The 17,773-nt window shown below is 43.0% G+C and overlaps 1 long non-coding RNA gene across 1 annotated transcript; it reads right to left on the bottom strand.

Annotated features, from left to right (window-relative positions):
* Positions 1 to 250: 250 nt before the first annotated feature.
* On the bottom strand, positions 251 to 17,111 carry LOC133344234 (uncharacterized). The gene is made up of 3 exons (XR_009755332.1): positions 16,913 to 17,111; positions 16,646 to 16,744; positions 251 to 2,650 (listed from the first exon to the last, which is right to left on the bottom strand). It is a non-coding gene; the product is annotated as an uncharacterized LOC133344234 (long non-coding RNA).
* Positions 17,112 to 17,773: the final 662 nt, after the last annotated feature.

Below are 17,773 nucleotides of genomic sequence, written 5' to 3'. Positions count from 1 at the left end.
TTGGAGTGCTAATTGAAAACCTGAACGACTGTACATTACGGAAAGTAATATTATTGAGCAAAAGAGGAATAATTTAATCAATATATATGACCTAATATCACATGAATCGCATGACAATGAAAATAGCGGGGGGGGGATATTAAAAAATTGCGTAAAGAAGCATGGAGAGATGCATGCACAGAATAACACTGAACGATAAAAAGACGAGCAGATAGTTTATGGAACGTTTTGACCGGTAAGAAAAGTGGGGTAAAGCAGGACACATCACTGCAAGAGATGATGGCCGGTCTTCGGGACTCATGAGGAAGTGCCAAGCAAAGGAGGAAACATGCTGGAGGGGATATTCACTTTGGAGACGGAGCAATGAAATGAGCTCATGTGCACATCACAAGACCAAGAGCACAATAGCAACCTGCTTTGGAAGGCCATCATCGAGCAATAGACAGATATTGGCTGACAATGATTAACTGTAGCGTGCATTCACACACTAATTCCAACACAGATCTTGGTTTAAGACACAGGCTTTCGGTGAACTGAAGTAGTAACTAATTGCTACGTTTAGTTTACGTGACAAACTTGATGAATTCAATGTGTCGAGTAGGGTGGTTGGTTAATGACATACGCGACCTCACCCATAAAACCTTTATTATGGACAGATCTTAATGCTGCACATGTCAAAATACCGGTCCAACATTCGGGCTTTTTTTTGCACTATAAATCACGAGACAATGCTGCTACGACCTATCAAGTGGACAGGTCAAGAATTGCAGCAACTCTTCCGAGTTGCTCTTTTTAAATCCTTTATATTAAGTTTGCTTGCTTGCGTGCGTGCTTGCTTGCTTGCTTACGACCGTGCAAATCTTTCGGTCGTTTTTTAACCCACTTCCCGTGATCCAATCGAGCTGACATTTTGCACACAGGCTCGTTGTGCGAGACAATTAATTTTCGTGAAATTTTTTTTCCAAAATGTTACACTGTTTAGGGAAAACAAATTAAATATTTAATTACCAATTGCTTAATACTGGCAGACAATCATCTGACCCATAGGTGGCAGCCATCTCAAGCCAGAGGACGAGAGGACTCTAGCCGCCACGCATATAAAGGATTTATAGTGAAAAACTTTGCTTTTACGGGTACATTTTTTACGTGATTAGAACGGACGGCAGAAAAGCAGCTCCCACCAAGGCTGCGTGTTTACAACACGTTTAACTACTCTGCATGGCAATGGCCATGCAGAGCCCTACTGCGCTCTAGTTACTGCTTCACCTTGCTATATTGTGTGGCTCGGGTAACGACACTGTACACGGGATTATATCTCCCCCCCACCACCAATCACCACACACTCACACGCAGTGGCGGGACAGGCACCGAAACGGGCTGCAGAAACCGGAGCAAACATTAACAACCCAGCAACATTGTGGACACAGTCCTTGTCTACATGTGAAATCTAAGAATCAACCCAAAGCCTCGTATGCGCACTCTATAAAGTAAATATTAACGAATAAAAACACTAAAATTGTAAATGCATACGAATAGAAATGTTGAATAAGGTTAACATTTGATACACAAGTATACCTACACATTTAAGGGCTTGATTGATGTAATTTTGAGGATTTTTTCACCCATCGGTCCTGACAGATATAGAGGCACATTTTCACCAAAAAGTGAACAAGAAAAAAACATCCGGCGCATGAAGCAAGTCATTACTGCAATACATTCAGCAATGTTGATCAATGTCATAGAGACAATACAGAAATAAGTCCTTCTGAATTGCAAGAGCAATATTACGAAACATTGTTATACATACCCAGCATAAAATAAATGTCTCCAGGCAAAACACCCTGTTTTTTTAGATCAACATGAACCGTAAATGACAAACAGCTGATTATAGCATTTACAATTAGGCTTTCATTGCAGCTCTTGACTGTAGCAGGCAAAACCCATTCACATCGACACTGCAGCCTGGAATATACCACAGTGGCCAGAGTAGGGGTAATGGCAACTGAGGGCAATACCACTCATCACACCAAAAAGATCAAGCATAATGTCCTCCAAACAAGACAAATCTGAAACACCTGTACAATGCAATTAACTTGGTGATATGTATAGAAATAATGTTCACGGCATTGAAATGCAGGGGTCACAAAATGTGATACAGGATAACGATTGTGTATAAACTTAAATGTTTTAACTTTAAATAAAAGAAAAATACAATTTTAAGGTACATTTATGATAATTGTTACATGCTATATACAACAGTTGCTTATTTAAAGGCATAGCCTTGCCAGATGTGCACTCAAAGCATCTCTGCTGCACCAATTACAATACTAATGCAGTTCTTGTTAACGGGCTCTTACAAGTGCTATCATAATTGAACTTGCACTATCTCTACTACTCATATTCAGCTACTCACAACACAAGAGATGTTTTCAGCAAGGCAATGAACAAGACTTATCTTGATCACACATTTCTGTCCCAAATGTAAGCATCTCTTTGGTTGTGCAGTAGTTCATCCACTGCGCTTTGAACCCTGCGGTCCAAGTCTGAATACCAGCCATGGCGAAAATCAGTGGCGAGAGGTACATCAGATTCTTTCTTCATCCTGGAGAAATCCGATGAGCTATGAAGCTCTTTTTTTCAGAAATGTCCACTAGGGGCGGGTCAGAAAGTTACACAAAATGACAATTAAAAAAAGACTAAAGGAGTTAAAAGTATAGAAAAATTCAGCTAATTACAAAAAAAAATTTTAAACTAAACAATGTTTCATTTACATTATTGGTTCTTTCGGTAAAGTCACGTAGAAGGGAAATAATAAAATAATAAAACAATAAAATTCTCACGAAGTTTCGATTGCAACACAAGCAATCATCATCAGGTATGAAAACCACAGCAAGAAATTTTGAAATTTGAATCCCTGCAGTCACGAAAGCTTTAAATGGAAATGTTTAATTTAACCAAGTAAAGCCAAATGAGCTATTAGTTATTTTAAAGAAGCGATCTGAACCGATCCTGCTCCCACCGACCATTTCTAAATGTATATTTATTTGACTAGGTAAGGCCCACTGAGCATATAGATATTTTACAAAAAAGGCACTGACCAACATAGTGCTCAAACAACTCCAGCGACCTTCATCCATCAGCGGATTACCAAAGGACGGTAAATTAAATTAAATATATGTACGAAGATTTCATTATACATCTATGACAATAAAGCTTAGGCTTATAACCTAATTGAGGAAAACATGCATACATGAACTGTAATTCAGACAGACTATCAAATGATAAGTCCCTGGCACATCAGCTCAAAGAAGTAAACAGAGTTCACCATATAAGTGCATCACCTTGATTATGGACAACATTGGTCGCGAAAGCCTACATGTTAAATCAATTCTAAGAAACCTATTCCATGCACAGGAAAGCAATATTTGGCATCCCATAAATTCCAGTAAATATTTTAGAGACATACATATCGAACATATACTGTGGATGGATATAAAATAACATCAACTTGGAAACATCACAAATTAAATATATGACACATCTGTCCACGACATAATTGTAACGCACACTTCTAATCCAGTGCTTTCAAAGCAAAGGTTTGCGGATCATTCAGATTTTTGGGGCATCAAAACGCACTGTGCTACAAAATGGCCAGATGGCGGCAGTTTTATTATATTATTCGACTTGTTTACCTAAGAAGCGTCACCGAGTCGAGAGACCCTACAACGTTTTTTTGCAGTCGGGGGAGGGGGGGGGGATGCTATAATCCCGCCAGAGTCATTTTTAAAATTTGGAACGTGACAGCGGCACGCAATGGCCTCCTCTTGCAAATGACATCACAGGATCTTTAACATCCACTATGAAGCAAATGGCATGTATATTTGCGGTTAATACACTCGCAGTAATAATCAGGGCAGCCGATGGATTGGAACCGTGAACCTTTGCCACAAGTGGCAAAACGTGCTGCCATATCACCACCCATTTAGCGAGTGGTTTGCAAAACCATCTGTACAGACCTTCCAGTGTTTTCCAAGTACCATGTCCTCCGTCATACATTCACTATAACGGTTAAATGGACAAACATTCCAATACACGATCTTCATAAAATATAGTCTTGTGATTCAAAAGACACATTTCGAAATTCATTTTTATTATTATTATTAATGTATAAGCCCTCCCTCTAAAGCATGTATTTATCAGCTGATTACTATATTTAATAAAAGGACAGTTTGTTCTTTTTAGACTACAATGCCAGAACCACTTGGACATTTTACACTCCAGTACGTCCACTTGATCTCCTTACAACCATATTTATTCCAGCAACATTAAAGATGGCAATGCTTTTTTAAACGGCATTTGTCTTTGTTAAAATATTGCAGACATGCAAAATAAAACTGCTTTTGTTGCTGCACATATCAGTTATTGTTATGAAAAAAAAATTAATTACCTACTATAATCACCCAGAAATGTCTGTCCGTCCCGCGTGTGAAGTCACTCCCACATGAGGCCCACCCCCCTCATTAATATTCATGAGTGGGTGGATTTTTACACTAACGCAGAAGGTCGAGCTGAATTAAAAAATGTATTATGCAAAGCCGCTTCAATATGACGTTTCTTTAAAGAAAGTGACGGTAAAAAATAAATGTACGAAGCACAGCGCTATAACCGTGCGTGACATCACTGCAAGAGCCCCCCCCCCCCCCCCCTTCATTAATATTCATGTCCACGTAGAAATTTACACTTAACGCACAAGAAGGTCGCGCACTCCACATCCCGCACCCCTCCCCTCATTAATAATCATGAGCTGAACAATTTTTCTATTGAATATTTCAGATTTACTGCAATTTCCACCCGTCCTTGGAAGGGCAAAAAAGCTAGTGAAATATAATGGCCCTTTTTATTGATCCATTGCCGAATGAGGCCCTCCACACATTGGTAGACATTGGTGCAAGCTGGAGCCTAAAACAGGACAATGATGAATTTTGTTGAACGGTACCCTATTGACAACACCTGTTTCTTCATTGTATATGAGCAATATACAGGCTAAACTCGACTTAGCTTCCAAGATCTGATGTGATTTGGCGCAGTATGGTCAAAGGCATATTCAACTATGTTAAATGGTATCTGAAGCACTGCACAATTTATTGATGATCATTTTGAAAATGCCCTTCAAAGTTTTAACTTAAAATACAATCATAGGCGTTTAAAGCGTCAAATAGGCTTAACCTGTGTGCAAACAATATAACATGACAAGTGCCATATAGCTGCAAAGTACACCGATCAATTACCAGAGGAAACCTAATCACTGTAATTAATCTTCGCTCCTGAGCTATGCCATACATCTTACCTAACTGCCAAAGGGGTAAATAAAAACAATCATTGAAAATGTGTCAACGAACTGAAATCTAATAGTATGTACAAGTTGATGACAATGTAACTCTTCGGTCTAAATTGTAAAAGTAAATTCAAGCATAAATGTCCACGTAATGGGCCACTTTGTTGAGCTATCATTGGTGGCCAGGTCACTTCTGAAAAATAAAGTAATGCCTCAGTGGGCTTTGCCTGGTAGGGTGAGGATGGTTTAGTTTTATTTATATGTCTCTGGGTGATTTGTTAACCTTCCTTGTACTATTTGTTGTAACATTCTTACCAGTCCCTACTGAACATCTGTGAAAAATAGCTTTATAGCACATGGATTCCTCCAGTGTAAATAAATATTCTGAAGGCTTTCTCCAAATCAATGCGTTTGCAGGGTCAACAATATAAAAACACTTTGGCGTGGGGTATTTAAGGTGAATCACTGTTCCTGATCTCCAAAGAGTTCAAAGACAATTTTAGATTTAAAGCTTTCGTGACTGCAAGGATTCATACTCTTAGGTTTTGTCGGTAAAGTCACGTAGGTAAAAAAAATAATATTAATAAAATAAAATAATAATACATTAAAATAACTAAATTAAACCACGACGTTTCGGAGGAAACACAAGTCTCCGTCTTCACTTGATACAGTAATTTGGCTGTGACGGTCCCACCTGAAGACAGAGACTTGTGTTGCCTTTGAAACGTCGTGATTTAATTGAGTTATTTTCATTTATTATTATTTTAATTTATTATTATTATTTTACCTACGTGACTTTACCTAAAAAAAAACCTAAGAGTATAGTTCAAAGACAAGCCCTGGCTGGAAATGACAATTCGACAAGACACTACAGCTCTCCCAGCAAACGCGCAACCGTGACAATAGAAATCAACATCGGAAAGCTGTACTCATGAAAGCGATGGCCATGGATCAAACACGTTCCTTCGGAGTGGGCAGGTAGGAACTTGGTTGGACAGCGCATTCGTGCGATCCGTGTCACGCGGCGCAAGCTGCGTGGGGCGGTACGTCACGCGGTGCTGAGTGCGCCCGAAGCGCTCTATGAAATACAAATCGAGGGCGTGGCTATGCACGACAGACAGACAAATAATCCCTGGTGGGTAGTGTGGAACTGTTGCTCCTACCTGTAATACAAAATGGTCAGTGCGCCTTTTGGCGTCATCTGGTCCAACACCATGTGAGACTAGGCTTTAAGGAAAGCTGTCTCGGGTGTGGACCAATCAATTTCAAGGACAGTGCATACATTATCAGAGTTATGTTTTTTGTTTGCATTCCGACCGCAGGTATTGTGGTCAATGCAAACATGACTCCTTGTAAAAAAGGTGTCAGTTTTGTTGCCAGATAAAAGGGTAAAAAAACAATTATCAAAATGGTCAGTGTGTATATTGGCTATACTCCAGGTAAAGTATGGGCCAATGAATACTAACCTCACGATAGAAAAGTGAACCAATGAAGGGTGAACCTCGAATGGAACCAATGGCTCACCAATTCGACAAATGAATAAGTATTGGCATAGGAAAGAGGCTTCTGTGTCGCAAAGAGCTGCATACAATATAAGGGAAATGTGTTTTCTCCACGATGTTTCTACTGGATGGCTGTATGGATTGTATTGCGATGGTCATTCAGTGATTTTAGATCCATGTTCCCTGTTCTTGCCTTGTATGTTTGTGTTTACCAGAAATCTATTTTCAACAGATGATGTGTTCAGTGTTCTTTAGGGAATGGCCCACAGGAAACGTGAATAGACGAAATAACGGTCTATGTATATCTATTGATTTAATAAAAACATTATTAGAACAGTTTGATTTTCAAAAAATGATGGGAACAAGATAAAATGTATATTCGTGTATTTTAAAGTATAATGTAAAACATAATGTGCAATGGGAAAAGCAAGTTATCCCAATACGTAAGCAATTCCTTATATTAAATGTGATGGATGTGCTGTGATGAAAGTGTTAAATAATTTAATTATACATGCACTGCGCTCATCTTCATGACCTTTCTAATTTTATGGAAGTAGCAAATGTCCCTTATCAAACGACAGGTGATTGACATACAGCAGTTGATACGACTGCACACGTGAGGGCAAATGCCAATGTCAGGGAAGGTTACACAATTGCACATGTATGAATACTGCAAACGTTGAGGTATTCTGGACACATTCATTCTAAAGATTGTCATACATGCTACATCGCAAACACATTATTTGAAACTAATTGTCTATACACGTGTAGTGACATCGCGGATGTCACTGTATGGTGCCGGCCCTAGAGAAGCATGGCCTCTTGCACCCAAGCGTGCAAAAGACGCTGGCCACACTCAAGTTAGACTTCTTTTGGCCTGCCATGGCTGAAAATGTCGCTAATTTGCTCAAAGGATGTGTGCAGCGTGCGCGGCGGAAGCAGCCGGCGAAACCCTGATGTCCACCGTTACAATCAATTCAGGTTTCACGCGTAAACGAACTTGTTGTTCTGGACTTCCTTGGTCCATTTGCCACTACCCCTCGGGGGAATAAGTATTTGCTTGTGGGCGTCGAGTATTTTTCATGCTGGCCCGTGGCCTGGCCGCTCCCCAACCAATCGGCAGCGACGATCACCGAGGCATTCCTCAATGGTTATGTGATGGACAAGGGTACTCCCGAACGTATTTTGACCGATAAGGGCAATAATTTTTCTTCAAAATTGTTGTGAAGTCTGCGATTTGTTGGGAACGAAGAATGTACGCACGTCACCGCCACACCCGCAGACGGATGGGCATGGTTGAGCGGCTGCACAGGACTCTAACCTCTATGATAAGCCATCGGGTTAACGCGTCCCAACTCGATGGGGACCTACACATTCCCAGAGTCCTGGCCACATATAGATGGCCCCTCACGCATCCACCGGCTATTTACCGTTTTTTATGTGTAATAATACTCTGGAGACGGTTTGTGGAATCGGTCCTTTTATTTACTTATCTCAGTTCACAAGCACTCCCCGTTGCTGGCAGGCAACGGGAAGTGGGCAGACAGATCGCAAGAGACGCACCGCCGACGTGGCACTCGGAGCCCCGCTCGCGCGTGGCCCCTCTCTCTCTTCGTTCCTTGTCTGACCCCGTGTCCCTCGGCTCTTCCCTTATTAAATGCCTGGGTCACGTGGTACGCTCCTGCCAATCCTTAATAGCCTGCGCTGAATGTTCCAGATTCCCCCATCAACTCCCGGGACCACGCCCCTGACTTGTCTTCCCATTGGCTGAGGCCAAGACCAGCAGAACCAATCATCCTAGCTGACATCCCTCGATCACTGCCAGGGCCATGCTCCCAGGCTCTCCCCCCATTGGCTGTAGAGCAGGACCGGCAGAGCCAATCACCACGTGAGCCGGACATAGGCTCTCATTACATATGTATGGAAGGGAACACAATCCCCCGATTGATGTTCAATTACAAGCCACACCCAACAAGGATAAATCTAACATTTTGGACTCTTCACTCTTCAAAAGCTTTCCGAGGCACGGGAAGCTTCCAGGGTAAATTCCAAATTGCGCCAATTAGCCAATGGGTTCCGTGCTTCTACGTATGAGTGGGTACCTGGAGACAGAGCCTGGTTGCACTGTCCACAGGTACCAGTGGGTACGTCGCCTAAATTGTTGAAATCCTGGAGAGGACTGGTTGATGTGATTCGGGTTGTTCGGCCACAGTGTGTCCAGATCCGCTTGGGGCAGCGGAGTTGATTTGCAAATCCCTCCCGCCTTAAGCCATTCATCGCTCCACGCGAGTTCGTGCTATCTCCACACCGCAGGGGCCGAGTGTCAGGTGTGTTCGACGAGCCGAGGTGTGTGCCCGCTGAGGTTGGTCCTCAGCGGAGTGATCTCATTCCGTCCTCAGGTGCCACGTGCCTGACGTCCCCCAAGCATTCTCCTGCGCCGTCTTCGCTGGGTTCGGGAGAGGAGGACCTGTCGACCCGGCCTACTGCTCTTTGTGAGGAGCCGGGTTCGACGGGACATTTGCACATTCCCTCCGGGACCTCCAGGGTGAGCGAGCCCACCTCCCCTGGGGGCCTGGCCACACGGACTCGATCAAAGACTTGGTTTTCGTGATCCCCATGCACACACGCTCCCACACTGTCAGTTGGTTGTTGCGCTCGTTGGGTCATATCAGATATTGGCTGAACCTAGCCATTATTGTGCTTGCGGGCGTTGTTACACGGTGAAGGTGGGAGGTGTGGGTGATGGAGGGGATTCCGAGCGTTCGCGTGTTTTCGTTTTTTCACATGTTGTTGTTCGGGGCTTACACCCTTTTTCCCCGTTGATTGTGTACATTTGTTAATAGTGTAATTATTGTAAAGGTGGGTTTGGGTATTTAATTGGTAATTGTTATTGTTGAGGCACACATAGCGTTTTATCACTTTTTTACTCACTCTTTTATCGCCTTACTCACTTAGTTCGTTTTATGGGGGAGTTGACAGCCAGGACAGCTGTGTGCTACGAAGCGGGGGGTAATGTAGTGACATCGCGGATGTCACTGTATGGTGCCGGCCCTAGAGGGGCATGGTGTGCGGTGTACTCACATAGCGGACATCACGTATGTAGCAACATCGTGAATGTCACCGAGCAATGGCAGCTCTAGCAAGGCAGGCGTGCGATGCATTGACACCCCGTAGATGGGTGTAGTACCAGCCCTAGTGAGGGCTTGGTGAGCGCTGGGATAGCACAGTGGCACCACGCGTGGCGTGCAATGCTGTCTCCTACCGGAGGGAGTGGAAGACTGTCAGCCAAGGGACAAGGTTAACCTGGGCCATGGCACTCTGGTTGACCCCAAAGGCACATGACCGGTAAAGTCTACATGGGGCCCCAGGTGGGGGCTAGGGAGTGGTTACGGGCAGGGGGAAAGATCCAACGGGAAGGGTCGAGAGAGAGCCAGGACTCTCTCAAAGGTGGGCGTGGCCAAGGGTGGGGCCGGCCACAACCCGGGAGCATACAAGCGGGGATCCCCACAAGGACCGGGGTTCAGAGCTGCTACCGTCATCTGAAGATCTACGTTCTACATTGAAGAAGAGTCTCCAACACGTGGACCCGGACCCAAGCCGAGGTCCGATCCACTGTAGTTAACTCCCAGTGTGTTAGTGTAGTTTAGCCGGGTGGTCCACCACCCTAGGCTGTTATCTGGTAAAGAGGCAGCTACCCCTTTGTGTATTACATGTTGGTGTAATGAATGTGTTGCCTCTAAGAAGTACATCTGCGACTCAGTTGAATCCACTACACACGTACCAAAAAATAAAGTACAACATTTGTTCTGATTTCTAATTACTTCATTGCTGTACTTTTATTTATTTTGCTTTCATCATTTTGGTCAAGGGTCCCTTGAGGTCTTACCTTGCTAATTATACATAAAATGAAAAAAATGTTGGCATATTCTTAATACCACATTACAGATGGTTCTTAAATATGCTTTATCTATATAATATACCAACAGCCTGAATGCTCTTTGAATGTAACCGACCATCTGACCCTCCACCCAACCAAACTTTTTTCTAATATAGTATATGATAGCAAGATAGTGTATTCCACGCATTTGTGTGGGACACACGGCCAAATCAGAGGGTGGGTGGGGAGCGTGATGCATGAACCCGGTTCAACACTGTGGAATGCGGTGACATCATCACCATGCACTTTCCCGCACGCCAGTAATCCAGGCAGAAATCCAGCCAGTAAAACCTTTCTTTTAATAAAGTGATATGATAAACAAAAATTCATTCTTTGGTCACAAATGAGATGTGAATTCAAACAGCAGTTGGAGAATGTTGCCAAAATAAATTATATTTCTATACCATATTTGCTACCTATATTTAGAGCAAGCCAATATGAAATGCCAAATCAAATACTATCTTATTTGTATTTGATCACAGCATAAGTCAGACAGTATTTCAATATCCTTGTCATTGAGGTTTATGGAAACAAGATAAAGCCGTCACATAGTTGGATAAACGCCTTCAATTAGGCTTTAAGCATTACATCATCATGATTCTGATTAAGCGTGGGTGTGAAGTGACTGTCAGCTGTATTTATGCGATTAAATTAATAACTTCATATACATTTACTTACACAGTCCACATTGTGTGATCTGAAAAAAAATAGGAGGAATATTCCACATGTACTAAAGTCAAACATTATTTCGTCCATGGCCAGACTCAATTCTGTATCCACACATGTCAATAAACGCCCACTAATTGTAATAAGAGCCTAAAATGTGAGATTAGTGGCAGAATAATATAAGGTTTTATTCTGAAATAAGTTAAATGGTTCATTATAATATTAGAGTATTGCTCCATTTACACATCCATGATATAGTGATAGGGTAATACCAGAATATGACAAAAATCAGACATGTTTTTCACATATGTGGGATGTGGCAGATGAAACTATCTTTACATATTAATGATGTTGATACCACCAGTTTGGACGACCTTTTCAATACAAACCTAACCGCAAATGGATCAATTAAAATTTCAATGTAAATGACTGACAGTAATGTAGCTAATTCATGAATATGAACGGTTAGAGTATGAAAAACGTGACAAATTATATTGCCCCTGATTTATGGCAACTATATAAAATGCATGGAATTTTATCTCAAACTAAAGTATAATTGAAGTGGATTTTTTTACTTGACTGTTGTTTAATGACAATTCAACTGTGCTAATCATCATTTAATTGTTTACAGCACAGCATCCCAGCAGCAACACGACGTAGCAGACAATACATGTAGTGAATGGTCACTAACGTTTTATATATACAGTACGTATTGTATGCACATATAATGTAATGTATATTTTTGAACAACAGTAAAATTAAATATTGTCTACTGTATATGGATATTTAGCAACTCCAGTCCTAAGTCAATATCCCAGGCTTCCATGCAGGCTTGCAAATCACCACATGCATGTAATGTATATAACAGTAATTACCTAATGCAGTGCCGTGTTGGATATAAGAGAATGTAAAACATGGGCCATGTCAGAAACCTGAAACGTGATGATCCCCTGGGGATAGATGTTAAGCTTGTAATTGTGCCATAGCCATATACACTATTATATGCATTACATTAATATAATTAGATACTACATATTGAGCATTCATAAATGACGTGTGTATGTGCAAAAAAATGTATTCGAATTGCTTTTCTAATTAGCCTTTCATTTTTGTTTGTGTTCCTTCAATGTTTTAATACAGTAAATGTCAAATGCAATGAATATTTAAAAGGGTCTTTAATTGAAACAACATTAGATTATTTATCCCGAAGCCTGCCAGCATGCAGCCACTGACACCTAGCACCTTCTCTGTTTAATGGGCCTCTCTTATCGGAGGCCATCTCTTTTGTTGGACAGATGAAAGACTTGGGAACAATAGCATAGAAAGTCAATAGCATGAATGAGTTTCTTGCACTGTAGAGGTGATGTTGTAAAAGGTACATCAATATAAGCATTGCCTTGTTGCAATACTGCAGTCAATGCAGAGGTAAACATTTACCGTAAATGTTTTGAGAGCCCAGGATGAGATTTATCTTGTGCTGTATAAAGTTCATGGGCAGTCATCTCTTTGACTATATCATTAAATTGACAGTGCTAAACACATGCAAGGAAAAAAATGCTCTGATCAGCATAGCCTCTAAATCTGGCGTTCCTTACACAGGTTATTATTGATTATACAAAATTGCCTTTGAAGATATTAAATATATAATTAATGCTTACATTTAAAACCTAAATTGCAAAAAAGTCTCAAGGTTTTTAATGTGTGGTTATACATTATACGCACATTTTATTGGTTTTCTAAACATTGCTTTGCATACTCTTTGGTTCTTTTGGTAAAGTAATGTAGGTGATTTATTTTATACCTACGTGACTTTACCGAAAGAACCAAAGAGTATGGATTCCTGCAGTCACGAAAGCTTCAAATCAAGATTGCTTTGCATGACTATTCGAGTACAGTATTGCATAGCGCTGATGATTGTGATCCTGAATTTCCATTCTGAGCTTATATCTCAGCTCACGTCTCTGCACGTTACGGCTAGTTTATTCTGGAATCTGTGTTGTGTTTTTTCTCTCCCTTCGGTCTCTCAGTGCAATACCAGGGTCAGAAGACCTCATGGGAAAATCTATGGCAATGCCTGAACCGCCTCCATACAGCAAGTCCACAGGGGGACACTTTTAATAGCACCGTGAATTGTTTTGACACCATAGCGGAGTGTCACGATGTACACAGCTAAGTGTTTTAATGCTACAGCAGTGTTGGCAAGTCTTCGGCAGAGTGTGTTCAAGCCAGTGGTCGTGTTTGGAAGCCTACAGTGCAGTGTTCTGATGTGACAGGGGAGCTTTTGTGAGTATATAGTGAGGATTTCATTACCAAAGTAGGGCGCGTGAGAGCGTGCACTGTACAGGGGTCGACTACTTGCAAACCCATCGACCAAGCCTAGGAACGTTACCGACCTGTCTGCCGCAAAGAGCTGACAATAACATCTGCTCCTGGCGTCGTATGCTAGAATAAGTAATATTTAAAAATACTTTTTTTTAAACACGCTTTAATGAAATGCACCGTATTCGTAATGGCAGAACTGCACTATTCCAGGAAGTCAGTCCCTCCAGAAAAACGCGATTATGCGATCGCAAGATTCCACGCAAAATCAGCCAAAGTCCGCATATTTATGCGGGGGGCGCGTTTTTTCAAATACGCCGCACTTTCGCCGCATAAATTGCAGATTTCCGCGCGCAAAATATGCGGGCTTGCATGATTTCATAATCCCCGCATTTTCGTTGCAAAAAGTCACATATATCTTAGCAGAAAGTTGAAAAATGTTGCGTTTACTTCACACAAGCGCAGCCATTTCCCCTGTTGCCATGGGAACGTTATGAAGTGACGTCACTCATTACAGTTGTAAGATTGCACTTTTTTGTTAGTAGTATGTAAATTTACATTACTGTAAGACTGTACTGTTACTGTATTGCTTACGTTACTGTGCACTGAAAACACTTATTTTAACAGAAGATGTCTGTTTTGTATAGCTACCTCTGTAAAACAGGAAGCACACATTTTATTTTTTAATATTTTATTTATTCATTTTTACAGAAGTTGTAGCATATTCATTTTGTAAAGCTACAGAACTTGTTCGACTCAATGTTTTGTAAGTTTGAGCCATCTGTTTGTTAAGGTCTGAAATAAAACAAGATGAGAACTTAAATATTCCCAGCACTTTCTGTGATGTAGTATGCTTGCTTATCATAGGAAGTAATAAGAAATGACTCTTTACATTAAAGTAGTAGCCGAGTGAATAGGGTGTTGGGGGAATCACTTTTTTTTCTCTTTTTCATCAAACCGCAGTTTTTGCAAGTTCCCGCAATTTAATCGCATAAAATTGCATAAATATCCCGCATATTCCATCGCATTTTTTAAGAAAACGTGCCGCATAATCAACGATTTTTGCCCGCAACAATCACCAAAAAACTCCGCGTTTTTCTGGAGGGACTGGGAAGTGGTCGCGAAGCTTGTCACAACGTAAAGGGGTCGTGGTGATTTACAGCCAACGTCAATTGAGAGCGTGGACAATTCAACCCAAGCCGAAACATATAAAAATGAATGTTTAAAAATATCTTTAATGATAGAATATAGTATTGTCATCAGTATGACATAAGTATACCAAGTTTGCAGTCGACAACACATTGGGAAGTGGGTTAAAATCGAGTTACAATATTTGAGGATACGACAACAGAGTGAGTTAAATAAAAGCGTGCAAAATGAGCACAGCTGGCAATCTTAAGCACCATTCAATTGCTCGTGCAAGCAGAAAGCCTGTTCCCACAAATGGTCATCAGTGGTCTGACTACGTTGGTATGAAGGATCCAAAATGATGGAGTGCAATTCCAAGCAGGAACGTATCTGTGTACTTCATTGATTACCCTACGTAGGGGGCTTTGAAACCAAAAGAACACATTGGAGGTTACCATAATAATTATTATGTTAGCCGGTGGGAATAGGGAATTGTATTGGCCAAGTCTCATTACCGGTTGTGTCCGAGATGCTGTTACAAGATGCCTCTCTGCAGACCCAACCCAATGAATGAAACGCGCCCAAGAACTGCACAAGGAAGTGAAGGTAGCATCACACCACGGGGAGCTAATGCACTGTACTTGTCACTTGTTGGTAAGTGGTAAGAAAGTTAGACACTTTTATAGTCAAAGGGGGGGGAAAAAGTCCCGTACTGTGGATAGCAGGTGTTTGTGTAATTAAAGAAATGGTAATTTAGTGATAATTGTGTAACTTTTAAGCCGACCTAGGGAGGTAACTGCAAGTGTTCACACATGCACAGCTGTTTTAAATACAGTAGCCATGGACATCTATAAATTGTATGATTAAGAGAAATTAGTACCGTAAACACATTTTCTAGCCAACCACCACCACCATCAACCACCACCAACCACCACCACCAACAACCACCACCACCATCACCTACAACAACCACCACCACCAACACCTACAACAACCACCACCAACAACCACCACCAACACCTACAACAACCACCACCAACACCTACAACAACCACCACCACCAACAACCACCATCAACAACAACAACCACCATCACCAACAACAACAACCACCACCACCAACAACAACAACCACCACCAACAACAACCACCACCAACAACAACAACCACCACCAACAACAACAACAACCACCACCAACAACAACAACAACCACCACCACCAACAACAACCACCACCATCACCACCAACAACAACCACTACCATCACCAACAACCACCACCATCACCACCAACCACCACCACCAACAACAACCACCACCATCACCACCAACAACAACCACCACCATCACCACCAACAACAACCACCACCATCACCAACAACCACCACAACCACCACCCACAACAACCACCACCATCACCACCAACCACCGCCATCACCAACAACCATCACCACCATCACCAACAACCATCACCATCATCAACCACCATCACCAACAACAACCACCACCAACAACCACCACCACCACCGATTCGTCCTCAATTTCCTCAACTCCATCAGCGCGCACCGCGCTCGCCACGTTGGCACAACGAAGCGCGGTGCCTGTCACCCTCCAAATGGTCAATGAATGGAGAACAAGACACTGACGACGTCGCCTTGCGCTAGCGAGCACAAGTTTAGCCGTAGCAACTTATTATATCTGTGAATAAACACGGCGTGAATGATGTCAAATGGTCTGGCGATGACGGGGACACCACTGACCGTCTGTTCTGCGGCGGCTCAGGGGGATCCCTTCCGCTGCGATGCTGCTCCCATTGGAACGCCGTCGCGCACCATCTCCTTGTCCCCGTGTCCTCTTCCCTAGTGACAAGCTGACATTAGGGGACCCCCCCCCCCCACCACCACCTCTAGGTGACAAATTAAAAACAAAACTGCGCCCCGAGACGCTTCGTTACGCTACAGGACGCAAGGTAAAACAACAAGCGGCTGTACCCCCTCACTGTTATTGTATTAGATAGTAATTAGTACCTTGTCTTAAGCGACTCTCTGGGCGGCGGCGGGGGAGGAGGGGAGAGGCGTGTTGGGGAGAGACGAAGATACTTTGTTTTGCCAATCAATGTGTTGAGACGCACGACACAGCGAGTCGATTGCGGACTCACACGCGTGAAATAAAACTGAGGCGAAAGTGTGTGTGGGGGAGGGGCGATCTTGGCCACGCCCCATGTTACCACGCCCCCTCATGGCCACGCCTCCCTCATGCCCCCATGGCCACGCCTCCCTCATGGCCACGCCCCCTTGTTGCCACGCCCCCTCATTGACCACGCCCCCTTATGGCCACGCCCCCCTCATGGCCACGCCCCCCTATGGTCACGCCCCCCTCATGGCCACGCCCCCTCACGGCCACGCCCCCTCACGGCCCCCCTCCCACGGCCACCCCCCCCCCCCTCCTCCTCGCGCTCGTCATCACTCAATCCGAGTCGCGTGTTTTTTTTGTGTCTCCCCCTCCACCCTCTTACCCCCCCCTCTCTCTTCCCGCTCTGCTAACAACGAGGGAAGGGGGGAATTAATCTTCCGGAAGAAGGTAGAGAGGTCTTCTGGAAGTCGGTATTGATCTTCCGGAAGAGGTAGTGATCTTCCGGAAGAGGTAGGGATCTTCTGGAAGAGGTAGAGCTTCTTTGAAACGTAAACAATACTTCTTTTAAAACCCGCCCCCCGCCCCTCCTCGCTCCGCCCCCCCCCCTGGCCCAACCCCACCCGCGGTCACATCCGCGATCTCATTGGCTGTTGCCGTTAAAGTTGCTTGGCTGCTATTGGTTGAGACCGTCGCTAAGCCACGCCCTCACTATTTAAGCCCCTCCTTCTCGTTCACCCTTCGCTCCGCCCCCACGG

The sequence above is a fragment of the Lethenteron reissneri genome, chromosome 19, assembly GCF_015708825.2.
Source record: "Lethenteron reissneri isolate LAM-NWPU_2019-01 chromosome 19, ASM1570882v1, whole genome shotgun sequence".
NCBI lineage: Eukaryota > Metazoa > Chordata > Hyperoartia > Petromyzontiformes > Petromyzontidae > Lethenteron > Lethenteron reissneri.
This window is presented reverse-complemented; position numbering and strand designations above follow the sequence as displayed.